The following is a 13,582-nucleotide window of genomic DNA, read 5'->3' as shown; positions in this document are numbered from 1 at the left end:
AGTCTACACACTAACTCCAGAAAACAACAGTAATTTCCTGCAGTTCTATTCTTTCAAGAAAGAAAGGAAAGAAAATAGCATATGTGGCTGTTCCCATGCTTCCTGAACCTAGTAAGTGCTACACCTGTGAGGAAGGTTAGTTCAGATCCTAAGCTGGACCTCTAACAATGGCTTCTGGTTAAGTCCAAGAACAAAATTGAATAAGCAAACAAAATATTCTTACCTTTATTTAAAAATTGGTTTTGATAATTTACATTTGATTGTTTCATAAATTGTGGTATGTTCAATTATTTTCTGCCTTTTTAAAAAATGATATTACAATGGCTATATGTATATATATGCAAAGAAAAAGTAGTTGCATAAATGTTAATTAGCCCTGTTTATCTTTTCTTAGTACCAATAAAGATACTTTGCATTTTCTGTTATTCACTTTTCAGTGCATTCTGATTTTCTTTTTCTCTCTTTTTAAATTTCTTATGCAAGAATTTAACATAGCTTGCATCAACTTAGAAAAAAAGTAGATTTTTTTTTATTGATTTCTTCATTAGGTTATCACCAATACTAGCCATAGGAATAAGAAAAAAAAAAGTGGGATATCCTTGAGAAGAAGGCACTTCAGGATAAATTTAATTTCTGGACAAGAACACATTTTGTAGAGTAGGTTTTTCCATCTGATTTTCCCTTTTTCCTTTTCCTAATTCTCAGATTACAAGTGGTATATGGATTGAGTGTGCACTGCAATTCAACTCTACTTCCCTTACCCCAGTTGGTCATACCATCAATTGTGGAGCAGCCACTTTTCTGTAAGATTCAAATATATCTGACCTTCTGCTCCAAAAATTATAAAAACTATTATTTTGAGATGTAAACAGAATTCACAGGTACCTTGGCTCAATTCTTCCATTACAAAATTTCAAAATATGACACATTTTTCAAAAATTTTTAAACTTTCAGAGAAGTACGGAGAATAATATAATGCTATGTACTTCTGTACTGCTACTGACTGTTGTAATAGTCATTGTTTGAAAAATGTTAACAAAAAAAATGTTAACACTATGCCTCATATTTTTTTACAATAAAAGATAGCAGATGTAACAGAAGACTCCAAACTTTAGGCATCCTCCTCATATCTTAGATATAAGCATTATCTGAAATCTGTATCCTATATATATATATGTGTGTGCATAACTTTTTTGGGGGATTTCTATCATCCCACTTAGATATGTTTAAATGTCTGGTTGAACTTGTTATCATCACCTAAGTAGTAGATACAGTCACCTTTAACTCTGAAGGTCTTTCTCCTCTTTCTCACCCTCAACCCCATATTTCCTCCCCACCTCCACACACACAAAGCCATGATCAATCCATTGATACCACGATATTCTTATAAATTGCTGGATTGCAAATTATGCACAAGTTAATGGAATATAGAATTTTATATTGTACCTTGAGTCTCTAGGTGCATATACTAGGATCATTCAAGGTATTCTTCGATGGTATGTTCTAATCCTAAAAACTCAGATGTTAAACAAGCTCTGCTGGAAGAGGAATTTTCTAATGTTACACTGTATCACCAGAGATGCCTTTTGTTTTTATGCAGAACTAAGGAAATTCTTCCTTAATTTTACATGAAATACAAGTAAAAGAACTGACTTCAGAAGCATAGTTAGACAAACATTTTAGTTTATCCTACTCTTCAGTGTGGGATGGAACAATTTACGTGTAGATTTTTCTTAAGAGGGACAGAAAAAGCTTCAAATATTTGGATACACATTGCTCTCATATTCAACAGCATTTTCAGATGCGCACTGAAGGATTCTGAGAACATACACATTTTTAAATGAGATCAGGGCTTCCCTTGTTTTATCTTTGGGTATGGAAGAAAGAAGCTACTTTATAAAAAGAACCTTTCCCTCAGCCCAGTTTTGAAGCTATTTCTAGATTTATCTCTCCTTTCTCTTCCAGAAAATGAGTGTAACATAGATTTAACAGATGAATTAATTAACTCACACAGCTCCTGGGGAGAGAAAAAACAGTGTGCTTTTCCACTACCGTGAAGACAGAGTTACTGGATAGTTACTGACCAAGGCCTGGCAGGAACTGTAGGCCATTGACCCAATCTTAAGTACTTCAAGAAAGAAAAAGGTTATTTTACAGAACACAGTTACCCAACCAGAGACTGATTCTCATTGTCTACGAAAACTAATCTAGTTTTCTACCTATGGTATATTTATCACATCTCACAAAGTAAATTTAGCTTATCTTTTTTTTTTATGTTTAAAAATAGTTTTCTTTTTTTGGCTAATTCACAGCTCTATGACATCATCTCTCCAAGATCCTTCTTCACTCCATTTGAAACATAGAAGCCTTACCTTTTTACTGGCAAAAAGGGTTCTAAAAAATGTCCTTTCTCAGTGCATTTCCAAAAATTAAAAGAAATATTCCTAGCATTGGATGAAAGAGAAATATTCAGTCATTTCAGTGAATCATACCTTTCAAAACACTGAGAATTTAAAACTAAAAACCACAACAGAAAACACTATTTCAAAACATCTATGGTTCTTGGGCAGCCATTAGATTCTCTAGATCCACTTCTTTATAAATCTTCAATTCCAACATCACATTTTCACAGGAGGAAAAAAAGTGAAAAAGGTAGGTTATAAGAAAAAGCTTTTGGGAACCAGACACCCACGTTTGTTTTCTATCATCCAGTATGAGTCAAGACACTTAGAATCATCAGTGATTGAGCAATTTATTTTTAATGGCAATGAAAATGAATTATAAATGTTAAAGGCAGTATTCTCTTCTAATGAAGATGTATTATCTGCCTCTGAGCTCATCTGAGAGAGTAGTAGTTCAGTTTTGCAATGTTTACATGATGTACCTAATTTTGAAAGAAAACAATCTGTGTTGGTCAGATTTTCTTGTGGTGACTTAGATTTGGAAAGGATGGATTTTGCATCTAGGATACGAAAAAATGCCTGTTGTGGCAACAAGAAACAAACCATAAAATGTGTTTAGTGAATTATCTCCAGTCACCATGTTTAGAAGATTATAGCTCTGTCTAGAATGGTGGTTGCTTGGATGTGCTGTTGAATCACCTGGCCAACATTTAAGAAACCCTGACGTCTTGGTTCAATACCCCTAGAGGTTCTTAAGGAGTTGAGCTGATGTGCAGGTGGCACTCTCACGCACTACTGACACTGAGAACCCCTCCTCCAGAACATGCTGTTAAAACCTCCCTCATCATGTTCAAGCCACTCGACTTGGAAGTTTCGAGGTGTTTCATGATTCAAGCCACTGCATTTATCTCGATTACCTTCAGGTGAAAGAACAGACGCATTCCCAAGAACAGTGTGGAAAGTGAACTACCAGATCTACTCTGAACTACCAGAAATTTAGAGGGCCAAGGTTATGCAACTCGAAATATTAACAGCCAGTCTCAATTTTAAATTCATTACTTCTCTCTCTCTCTCTTTCTCACCCTGCCTTTCTCTCTCTCTCTCTCTCTCTCTCTCTCTCTCTCTCACCCCCCCCCACACACCCACACATGAATTTGATAAAAAAGGGAAAGGGAACTCCTACATTAGAGAGAAAGAAGAAAGATTAGTTAAGGCACAGAGAAGTAGAAATATATTGAAACCCAGTATCTCTCATCTTTCCATTCAACTAACTCTGGAGGTGGGTGTTTATGTCCTCCTGTACCTTGGCTTCGGATACCACGGACAGCTGGTTCAGGAAGGACTGGTTCAACAGTCCCTGTAGTGCCTGAGAGACACCTCTCAGTAGTAAGAACCTTGAAATATTTAGGATCATGTCCCAGGAGCTCTTGCTCTTGGTGGACTCACCCAGCTTCACTGGGTGCCCTAGAGGGAAAGCTGTTCTCTGGAATAAGGTCCCATCCCTAAGATTAGCCCAGTTGTTAATGGGGAAACTCTTTGAGTCACACATGATAGATACCACACCATTTTACTTCATTCCAATTAAAACTGAGAAGAAGTAAAAGAAGGTGACAGGAACCTAATGTATAATAGGACGCTTTTTGATATTGATATTATGGAAGCGAGGAAGTTCTTTCAATACTCTTCTTCCCTCAAAGCTTCAATAGTCAACACCCTTGCTATGAAAAGGTATCCGTAAGGCAAACTGCCTTTGGAAGATAGATGCGGATTATATACATTCTTTCTAGCGGTAGTTTTCTGAAACCAGAATACTATGATGCAAAAGATCTTGTGAAACAAAAACAAAAACAGGAGTTGGCATTTTTCTAATTCCATGACCTATACTCCTAACTGTAAATGCTCTTGAAATTAGAATAATGATATGATATTAGTTAAGCTGTAAGGTAGCATGCTGTTTTTCAAAAAAAACAAAGAGAAACCCTATCTCTCTTTACATTAACGAGCATAAAATGAGAATTGATATGCTTGTTTCTTTTTTTTTTCTAATATAGTCATTTAATACACAACACATTGTTACTGAGCATCTGTGTGTCATGCGTAGTACTAACTCCAGGGATTGTAATGATAAGTAAGATTTGATTCTTATGAGAAACAGGCCAGTGGGAGAAACCAACAGACACCACTGGTGTATAGCAGGGGCAGTATTGGAGTGTGCACAAAATCTTTAAGAGCACAGACTCAGAAGTGACAGAAGAAAATAGCATTATGTGTGTGTGTGTGCGTGTATGAATATATCTAAGTGATTAACAATTTGAGAGAGAATGTCTACAGTGAGATCAATTTACTTGTCTTCTTCCACAAGAAATATTAGCACATCTTTCTTTTAAGGCCTACAAGTTGCCCTAAAAATTGGCAGTCTAACCTCCAACATCATGTGCACTTCATCAGGCTGCACAGGAGTACTAACAAGCTCTTGTCATGAATATCTCTTAGGTTTGATGGTAGAAGCCTCAACATAGACATGGTTGGTTAGTTTTCCCTCTGCTGGTAAACATTTCTTAACTGTGACACACATACAAACCTGCATGACCTTACGGGCTTCCAAAGCACTCTGCCCCACCTTTCTTTACTGTCTTTTTCTTAATCACTAGTTTTAATCAGGTTCCTCAGATGCCTGAATACAACAACTTCAAAAGTAATTCAGTGGGACACCTGGGTGGCTCAGTGGTTGAGCTTTCCGCCCAGGGCATGATCCTGGAGACCCAGGACTGAGTCCCACGTAGAGGTCTCTGCAGGGAGCCTGCTTCTCTCTCTGCCTCTGTCTCTGCCTCTCTCTCTGTATCTTTCATGAATAAATAAATAAAATCTTTTAAAAAAATCAGTATCTATATAGGGTGAAGATGTGGTTTCCAAACACTTTAAAGCCATAGAACTGTCTCCTTCAGGCGAAATCTTATGAGGGAGATAAATACACAAAGCAGATTAAAGCAGGACTCGGTTGTTAAAGGCAAGAGGTAGCTTAAAGCCCCATGTGTGGATTCCTCCTCAGTTCTCAGTTCTCCCCCTGCTGCTTCCTCTCCCTCCCAGGCTCCTACCTGAGGTTCTCCACAGAAGCCCTCAGGTTTCTCAAGACACAGCTGGTAGACCACTCTTCGAAGGAGAGCAGATATTTCATGCAACACATAGAATCATGTCTTTTTTGGTTGAGCTTGACTGGAATGGAGTTTCAGGCACTAATCCAAATCTCCTAAAGTACCTGAGCTTTTGCTCTGTCATAAACTTTGGCATGTCCCTGCAACTTTGTCAATTGTTCCTCATCTCTACCATGATGTCCTTAAAAGTTGTCTTAACACTTAAAAAAAAAACCTTGCAAAATTAATCTGTAACTTTAAGCACCGTTCAAATATAAAGACTTCTGAAAATGTGTAGAATTTTCCCTTGATTTAACTGGGGTAGAATGAAAACAACTTTAGACCCAGAAAGGTCTGCATGTCAATCTTGGTTCTGTAGTTTACCATACACAGGACTTTGACTGAGTCATTTCATCTTCCTGGACCTTCGCTTTCCTAATTTTCAAAAATGGAGGTAGTACCATCAAACAGGGTTATTGTGAAAGATAAATGACAGTAAGAAGTCCCCACCTAGCCCAATGCTCTGTAGATGGTAGCCATCAGATAAATGTGTTCATTAGATCTCAGTGCTTTTATTTATTTATTTTTTAAAGCTACATCATTTCTCTTTAGGATGGATCTTACATCATAGCACTGCACTGTAGCAAATATATTACCAATTGTCTCACCTGAAAAATAGTGCTATATAAATGCAAATTTTCTTACCACAATCACACATACTCATCAGTATATGCCTCCCCACATCATTCTTTCTTAAAAGCTATATCTACGTCTTTGCTTTGCATAGCAACTGCCTTTAGAAATTAGTAAAATTATTCACTTCTTAGCTTTTTCTCTTTTTTGGTAGAAAAAGTTCATTTGATCTTAGATGATTTGAGGAAAATTTACAGTCAGATTTAAAATGTAGACATTATCATATCTTTAAATCCAGAACATTTGCTGCTTTTTCTGTTAAATCACTATTTTGATAATACATACTTATATATTCTTATATATATTTGATAATATGTACTTGTATGACATTTCTATATTCTCTGTATCTAATTGACAATGGACTACCATGAGAATCTTAGAAAAAGGAACACAGAAATCAGAGAAGGACCACCCAGCTATCTAGCTCTTCTTTTATTTGTTTGATGACTATTTTGAAATCTTGAAATATGTGAAATACGTATCTTGCCAAATCTTTATATGTTTTGTCACTTCCAATAAGAAATTAGATCTCACATCTGTTTCTGTTTTGAGAATACATCACATTTTTTTTTTTAACAGACAAGAAAATCAGAAAACGAAGGATCAGAAATCTGTGTAGAATTTAAGCCTCCATTTGGGAGATGGGGGCAGGGTGGGAGTTTGTGAATTTACGGTAGGTCCTCCATCTGGTGAAGGTGGAACCAGTTCCAGCCACCCCTCATTGCCCCATACAAGGCATCTCAGTTGTAAGAGCAACAGAGGGTATCTGAAAAACTCACTGACACTTCCAAGCCAGAAGGAAATTATTAATAAGTTGCCATCTCATGCCACTAGAATAGGGTGATATTAATTCTATTCAATTAAAATCGGTGCCTATTTTTTTGAAAGTTTACTTTATTAGTTCTGCTGGAGGGCAGAGAGAATTCTTATTCCAACCCATTTAGTGAGGATGAACTGATCACACAAAACGTGGATTTGGTGTAATTCTTAGTTTCTGGGGAACAATTGCAGTGATCATAACAAACCTAACGTGAGGAAAAAGCACATCCGGGGCCACACAGTACACCAGTGACAACAAAAATTGCTGTTTGAAACCACAAAAGAAGAGTCGGTTGACAATACTAGTAACAAAGTAAGTGCCCTTCCATAGCAGGGACTTTGCTATACACATAATTATGTTTTTGCAATGATGTTCAGTGGAATAGTCAACATTAAAAAGAGCACTTGTCCTTTCTGTATTCATTCTTGGGAGAGGCAGTGAAGTAGGTAGGCATCAGAATTAGATAATAAGTCTGATTTTGTAGCCTTCAAAAACTTCCTAAAACCTGCCTTCTCTCCAGAGAAGTAGAGGCTGTAGGAGGGAAATGTGTTTTTGGTTACGACTTCCCAAATGATGAAAATGACAACCTTTCCCCTGCCCTACGCACCTCACTGAGGCCATTTCATTGAATACTGTCAAGTATTCATACTATTGAATAGTGTTTTTGGTCCCGGAACTCTGAATTTCCAAGATCTCTTTCAGAAAAAAGCAAAATAAGATGCTTCAACATGTTTTTTTCAAGTTGTATTTCTTCTTCAAAGGTTAAAAGGAGACTGCTACCCACTGGTTGTTTTAATTGTTGGCTTATTTATGCCCCATAGTATCCTAAGTAAGCTGTCAAAACCAGAGAGAATTGCTTTATCAATTCCAAATGCTCAGAATTGAGACTCTCACACTTGGATTTGGTCATGTATCCATCTGACCCAATTGTGCAATTGCAGCTGGAATAGGGGAGATTGACCCCTGTGGGCTTCACTACTCAGAGAAAGTGACAAGAGTTGCAGGGTGGGTAGATACTCCAAAACTTAGTCTACTATTTGTTAGCTTGAAGGCTCTACAGAGATCTGTAGGGCAGACCTATTATTGATTTATATTCTCTCTTCCTCCAGAATGAATTTTAAATGGTGTAGAAAATGATCATACAGGCAGAAAAGGGAAATTAGAACTATTTTTAAAATAGATTTTTATGGAATAATGGTGACATGTAAAGAGAAGAGAGATTACACTTTTCAGCTCCTAGGTAATTAGTTAGTTAATGCAATTACATGCCAAATTTACATATGAGCTCCCTAGCAACCAAGATAACATAGAAATCTGATATATTATAGAGTTCTCTTGTCCAAAAAAAGTGATAAAAGGAAAGAATTTTTTTCGAAGCGCTGAACTTTAGGAGAAATTCATAAATTAGGTGTTTACTTAAGAGATACCACATGAAATAATTGAAAAGAACTTCTATTATAGTTTTAAAAAACGTTCTTAAAATAGATATTTCTATTTCATCTATCTGTGGAAGCTGAAGTAATAACACTAAACTTTAATTCAATAAACTTATGGGGGTGAGAGATTAATATGGTTCTGTCTGCAAATACCTTTGGGAACTCTTGTTTTTTATATCACAACTTGCTATGGGGCCTTCACCAGCCTGAGCTAGTCAGGAAGGATAGGCTAAGAGTCATGTAGCAATTTTCTGAACATATAGAAGTATAGTATTACATCTTCCAATTATTTTTAAACAGGACTTCTATTATTTTTATAAATAGTATCGTAGATGATGTAAAAAAAAAAAAAGCAACTTCACATTGTCACCCATGGTCTCTTTCAGTCAAGCACACTCTTATTACAACTTCAATTTGCTAAAGGGCCAGGACCAGTAGTCCTGTGGAGTGTTTTGCCTTCTAGATTTGTCTAATTATTCAGATAATCTAGTAGAGGGTTGGAAGGATGGAAAATTAAGGGAACCAGAGCTATCTCCCATGAGTCAGGAAGACTCCAGCAGGTAGAGGTACAGAAGGTTCTAAATGCCAAATGGATTAGTCTGGGAACTAGCTTTCAGGAGAGGATCCCCTCCTATGAGTTTGTGGTTAAGATTGCAGTCAGCAGAAACAGGGTGGGAAGCTAGCAGTGGGCCAGGACTGAAGCAAAAACTAGGCTGGGAATTATTTACTGGAGCATATCTCTTAGAAAACATGAATCAGTGGCTGTGCCAACCAAGGTTTGGCTTTCAGCACTATCCTTTAAATGGGACAATTACCCCATCTGAGTGATAGTCACATTGCCGTGTTCCTAGGGAAGAAAGGAGCTTCCCTCTCTGTGTTAGTGTTTGCATTTTACGGTGACTTTTTCACAAGGGGATAGATAATTCATTCAAGAGCGGTAACATACTCATCTCTGTATCTACAGTATCTGGCACAGTCCTTGGTACATTAAAGGACAGACTTTGGGGCATCCCTAACATATGATAAGTGTGGCTATTCAGAACTATCTTAGGCAGAGAAACACTTCTGTAAATGGCTCTACTCTAGATTCCTCTAGTTGTGCCCTTATAGTGGGATGATGTACCTGTGGGGCTAAGGGGCATGCTCATCCTAGGCTCTCCATTTCTAGACTAAGCTATATATTAATGGACCCTGGAATTCACTATACAAATGGCCCCAAATGCTTTTTGAAGGTCCCAAGCTGACCTTCTGCAGGCCTGAATTCCTGGGAGCTCCCCTAAGCCAACAGTATAGGTCTTCCTAGGCCTGGGGGCTTGGTAACAGGATGACTATTGCAGGGATTGTAGATGGAATTTGGACCAGAGGCTTAAGGTGTCCACATGTGAACTTAGGAGATGTCTTGAGATTTGGATGGAGCCAAAGTTGGAAGATAAGTAGGACAGGCTTCAGAAAGTAGTGAGGGGAGGGTGGAGCCTAGGCCACATTCCAGCTGGGAACTCTGAGGAGTCTGAGAGTGTTGAGTGTTGAGGTCTAACCTGGCCTTCCAGCTTGTTATTAAGAGGCATTTGTCAGGGTAGGAGACAAGGACATCCTATTTAATGGTATTTTTTCTTAATGTATAATCTTTAAGTATTTAGACAAACTGTATAGGACCTCCATGTATACTCTTGCCCCAAGTTCACAATCACTGGGGGTGAGCCTGTAGGTTTATGCTTGCTGAAGGAGGCAATCTTCAGAAATAATTGTTTATTTATTTTTCTACTTTTTTCATAAGTCCTTAATATCAACTAGTCTACCTCTAGTGCTCACTGTTCCTGAGTGAGTAGAACATGAGCCTCAGAAGTCAACTAAATTCATGGGAATCCTTCACAGGTCCTATGTTCCTCTCTGAGACTGTCATTATGGGGCCATCGGTGAATCAAACCTTAGTCTAATAAATATGAAGAAAATGGCTATTCATTTCACTCAGTTAATGTCCCTTGTAAAGGACATATGTATCAGAAGTATAAAAAATGGAATTGTGGGTTTTTTTGAAAGATTTTATTTATTTTATTTTGAAGAGAGAGGACGAGGGGCAGAAGGAGAGAGAGAGAGAGAGAGAGAGAGAGAATGCTCAAGCAGACTCCCCATTGAGCAGGGAACCCATTGTGGGGCTCAATCTCAAGATTCTGAGATAATGACCTGAGTTGAAATCAAGAGTCAGATGCTTAAGTGACTGAACTATTCAGGTGCCCTGTTATATTGTTTTCATATTGGCATATTGGCCACTACTAGGGATATATTTCAATGCTTTTGCTCTCCATTAAAATATATATATATATTTTATATATATAGCTATATATATATATATTATATATATATATATAGCTAAAAGTTGACTAAAGACTGATTTTTAGGAGAAACAACTAATACCTAATATACATCAAATGCATGTTTAGGAAATCACATACCAGAAGAAATGCTTTCACAAAGGAGAAGGGGGAAAATGAACATTTCTATGTTGTTAGTTAGGCTCTTACTGAGAGAGAAATGAAATATCCTTACTTTCATAAGCAACAGTTTTTTCTTTTTACATATCTCAACCATATCAGAGACACTTCCTGTAATAATTTTGTAAGGAAAAAGGATCATGTGCCAGAAAATAATATCCTTGGTTTGAAATATATTTATACAATGTAAGTGAGGTCAGAACAAAATGATTCAGAGAATGGAGAGAAAGTTTCCTTTGAAGTTTTCTGAGAATAAGAGAAACCCCACTACCCAGATGGAAGTGCCATTTGCTTTGTATTTTCCATCTTTCTCTCTTCTGCAACAAACTATTGCAGTGATCCTCAGACAGATATTTCATAGGAAGGCTCATAAGTGAAAACATCCGAACCCTGGGAACCTGATCTCCGTTACCAATTCTACATTTCCAAAAGGGCATTTAAATACATCATTGTTTGTTCCCAGTGACTAGTTAATTGCATTTTGATTTGGTAATTGCAAACAGATCCCAGTCTCTCAGCTTTTCTATAAGCATAGCAATCTTTAATATGATGGAACCAGAGTTATACTCACAAATTCCCGAAGAGGTTCATATTAGATTCTCAGATTATTTTTCTGCCTTCTATTGCTAATGTTAGATCTGGATTTTTTTCCCTTTGATTTATAACAATAGTCATTATTGATTCAATGTTGATTTGGTCTACTGGGAAATTGCTCAAAGATAGCGGCAGAAAAGGCCACAAAAATGCTTATATTATCACATTTCATACTATAGATTATTTACATTTTCACGCATTCCAGGCCTAGAGAAAGAATGGATATCTACAAAAAATGGAGAAGTTTTCTTGAATTGGAAAGATGGGGGAATTATAACCTGTCTTTGAGAAATCTACTTTCTGGTCATCATATTTGTACCATCTCTAACACGAAATACAGATTATTATTAGTTGAATTAGTAGGATTCTGACCGGGGCTGCCCCACATTTTATCTTTAAAATCTAACATTTAACTTTAACTTTCATATGTATTAAATATATTGTCTAGTTATGTAATGCATCATTAAAGGAACACGTACAACATAGTATTATATTTAAAAATATTCTGATAACTACATTTCGTTATAACTAGTCTCCTTTGTAGTGATAGGCATTTTACTTTATGAATTAAAAACACTCTTCTGAGAAGGTTTCTATAGGTTTCACTAGTCTGCCAAAAGGGATATAGTACAAAAAGGGTAAGAACCTCTGTTTCACACCTGTGTCTTTTTCATTATGTGATCATTTAATAATGTCTAAGAACAACAGAAACAAATTTAGGAAGTCTGCTTTAAAAAGAGTAAAAATTGGGCAGCCCAGGTGGCTCAGAGGTTTAGTGTCGCCTTCAGCTCAGGGCGTGATCCTGGAGACCCGGGATCGAGTCCTACATCTGGCTCCCTGCATGGAGCCTGCTTCTCCCTCTACCTGTGTCTCTGCCTCTCTCTCTCTCTCTCTCTCTCCCTGTATGTCTCATGAATAAATTAAATCTTTAAAAAAAAGAGTAAAAATTCATTATCTATATCACTCATTTTCTCTAGTATTGCCTAACAAATAGGTGCTTTAAAAATGTTTTAAATTTTTCTTCTAGATCTCTGCAATGTAAGGATCAACCCAAGCCAAGAATATTCCATACTGATAGTTCCCTCCACTATAGTTGGAGGTGAAACCATTAGCTCATTTAAGGTTTCTTTTTTGATATGTCTAAGTGTCTAATGTCAGTCAAGGTAACTAACAAAAGCAGTGTGCTTTGCCTTCATTCAGTCTAGTCCCTTGCAAGCTGTGTTGCTATTTTCGAGAAGTGGTAAAGCATAATTTATTTATCAGTCTAGAACAATGAACATTGTGACCAAAGAACCTTGGCATCTGTACTGTGGGTACCATCACAGATCAGTGTTCTAGCAGTAGATTGCAGAAACATGTGATCAGGTAAGAACATGTGTCACTCCCTACCAACTTGAAGCATTAATGCAACGAATAATAAAAATATAGTTATTATGCTGTGTCTTTTAATGTAAGAAATGCAAAACTATTTTAAAAAAAAATCAAATGCTATTGCTCCAATTATGTATATGATGATGGAAATAAAAACAAAACTGGTTAATCTGTTGGAAGAAAAACATCTAAAAATACCTAAAAATAAAGATAATAGAACAACAGGTGCCAAACTCCCTATTTCTACGTTTCATTTCTTTCATTTCATTTTACTGAGTTAACAAACAATTATAAGTGTTGGGCACTTGCAAATGATTAAAATACATTTATGCTGAAATAATGCCTTAAAAATACAAACAAAACCACAAGGGTATTGCCAAATATAGTACTTAATTACTATTGTTATTATTATTATTATTATTATTATTATTATTATTCATGCTAGTGAAGTGTGGTGGTTGCAAGTGTAGAGTTTGAAGTCCAAGTCCTAGCTCACGCACTTCCTAGCTATGGGAAATTAAACAAGCTTAATCTCTCTGGGTCTCAATTTAAATTCCAGTGTAGTTAACATAGTGTTAGTTTCAGGGGTATAATATAGTGATTCAACAATTCCATGTATTACTCAGTGCTCATCAAGATAAGTGTA

This window comes from Nyctereutes procyonoides, unplaced genomic scaffold, assembly GCF_905146905.1.
Source record: "Nyctereutes procyonoides isolate TBG_1078 unplaced genomic scaffold, NYPRO_anot_genome, whole genome shotgun sequence".
NCBI classification, from domain to species: domain Eukaryota; kingdom Metazoa; phylum Chordata; class Mammalia; order Carnivora; family Canidae; genus Nyctereutes; species Nyctereutes procyonoides.
This window is presented reverse-complemented; position numbering follows the sequence as displayed.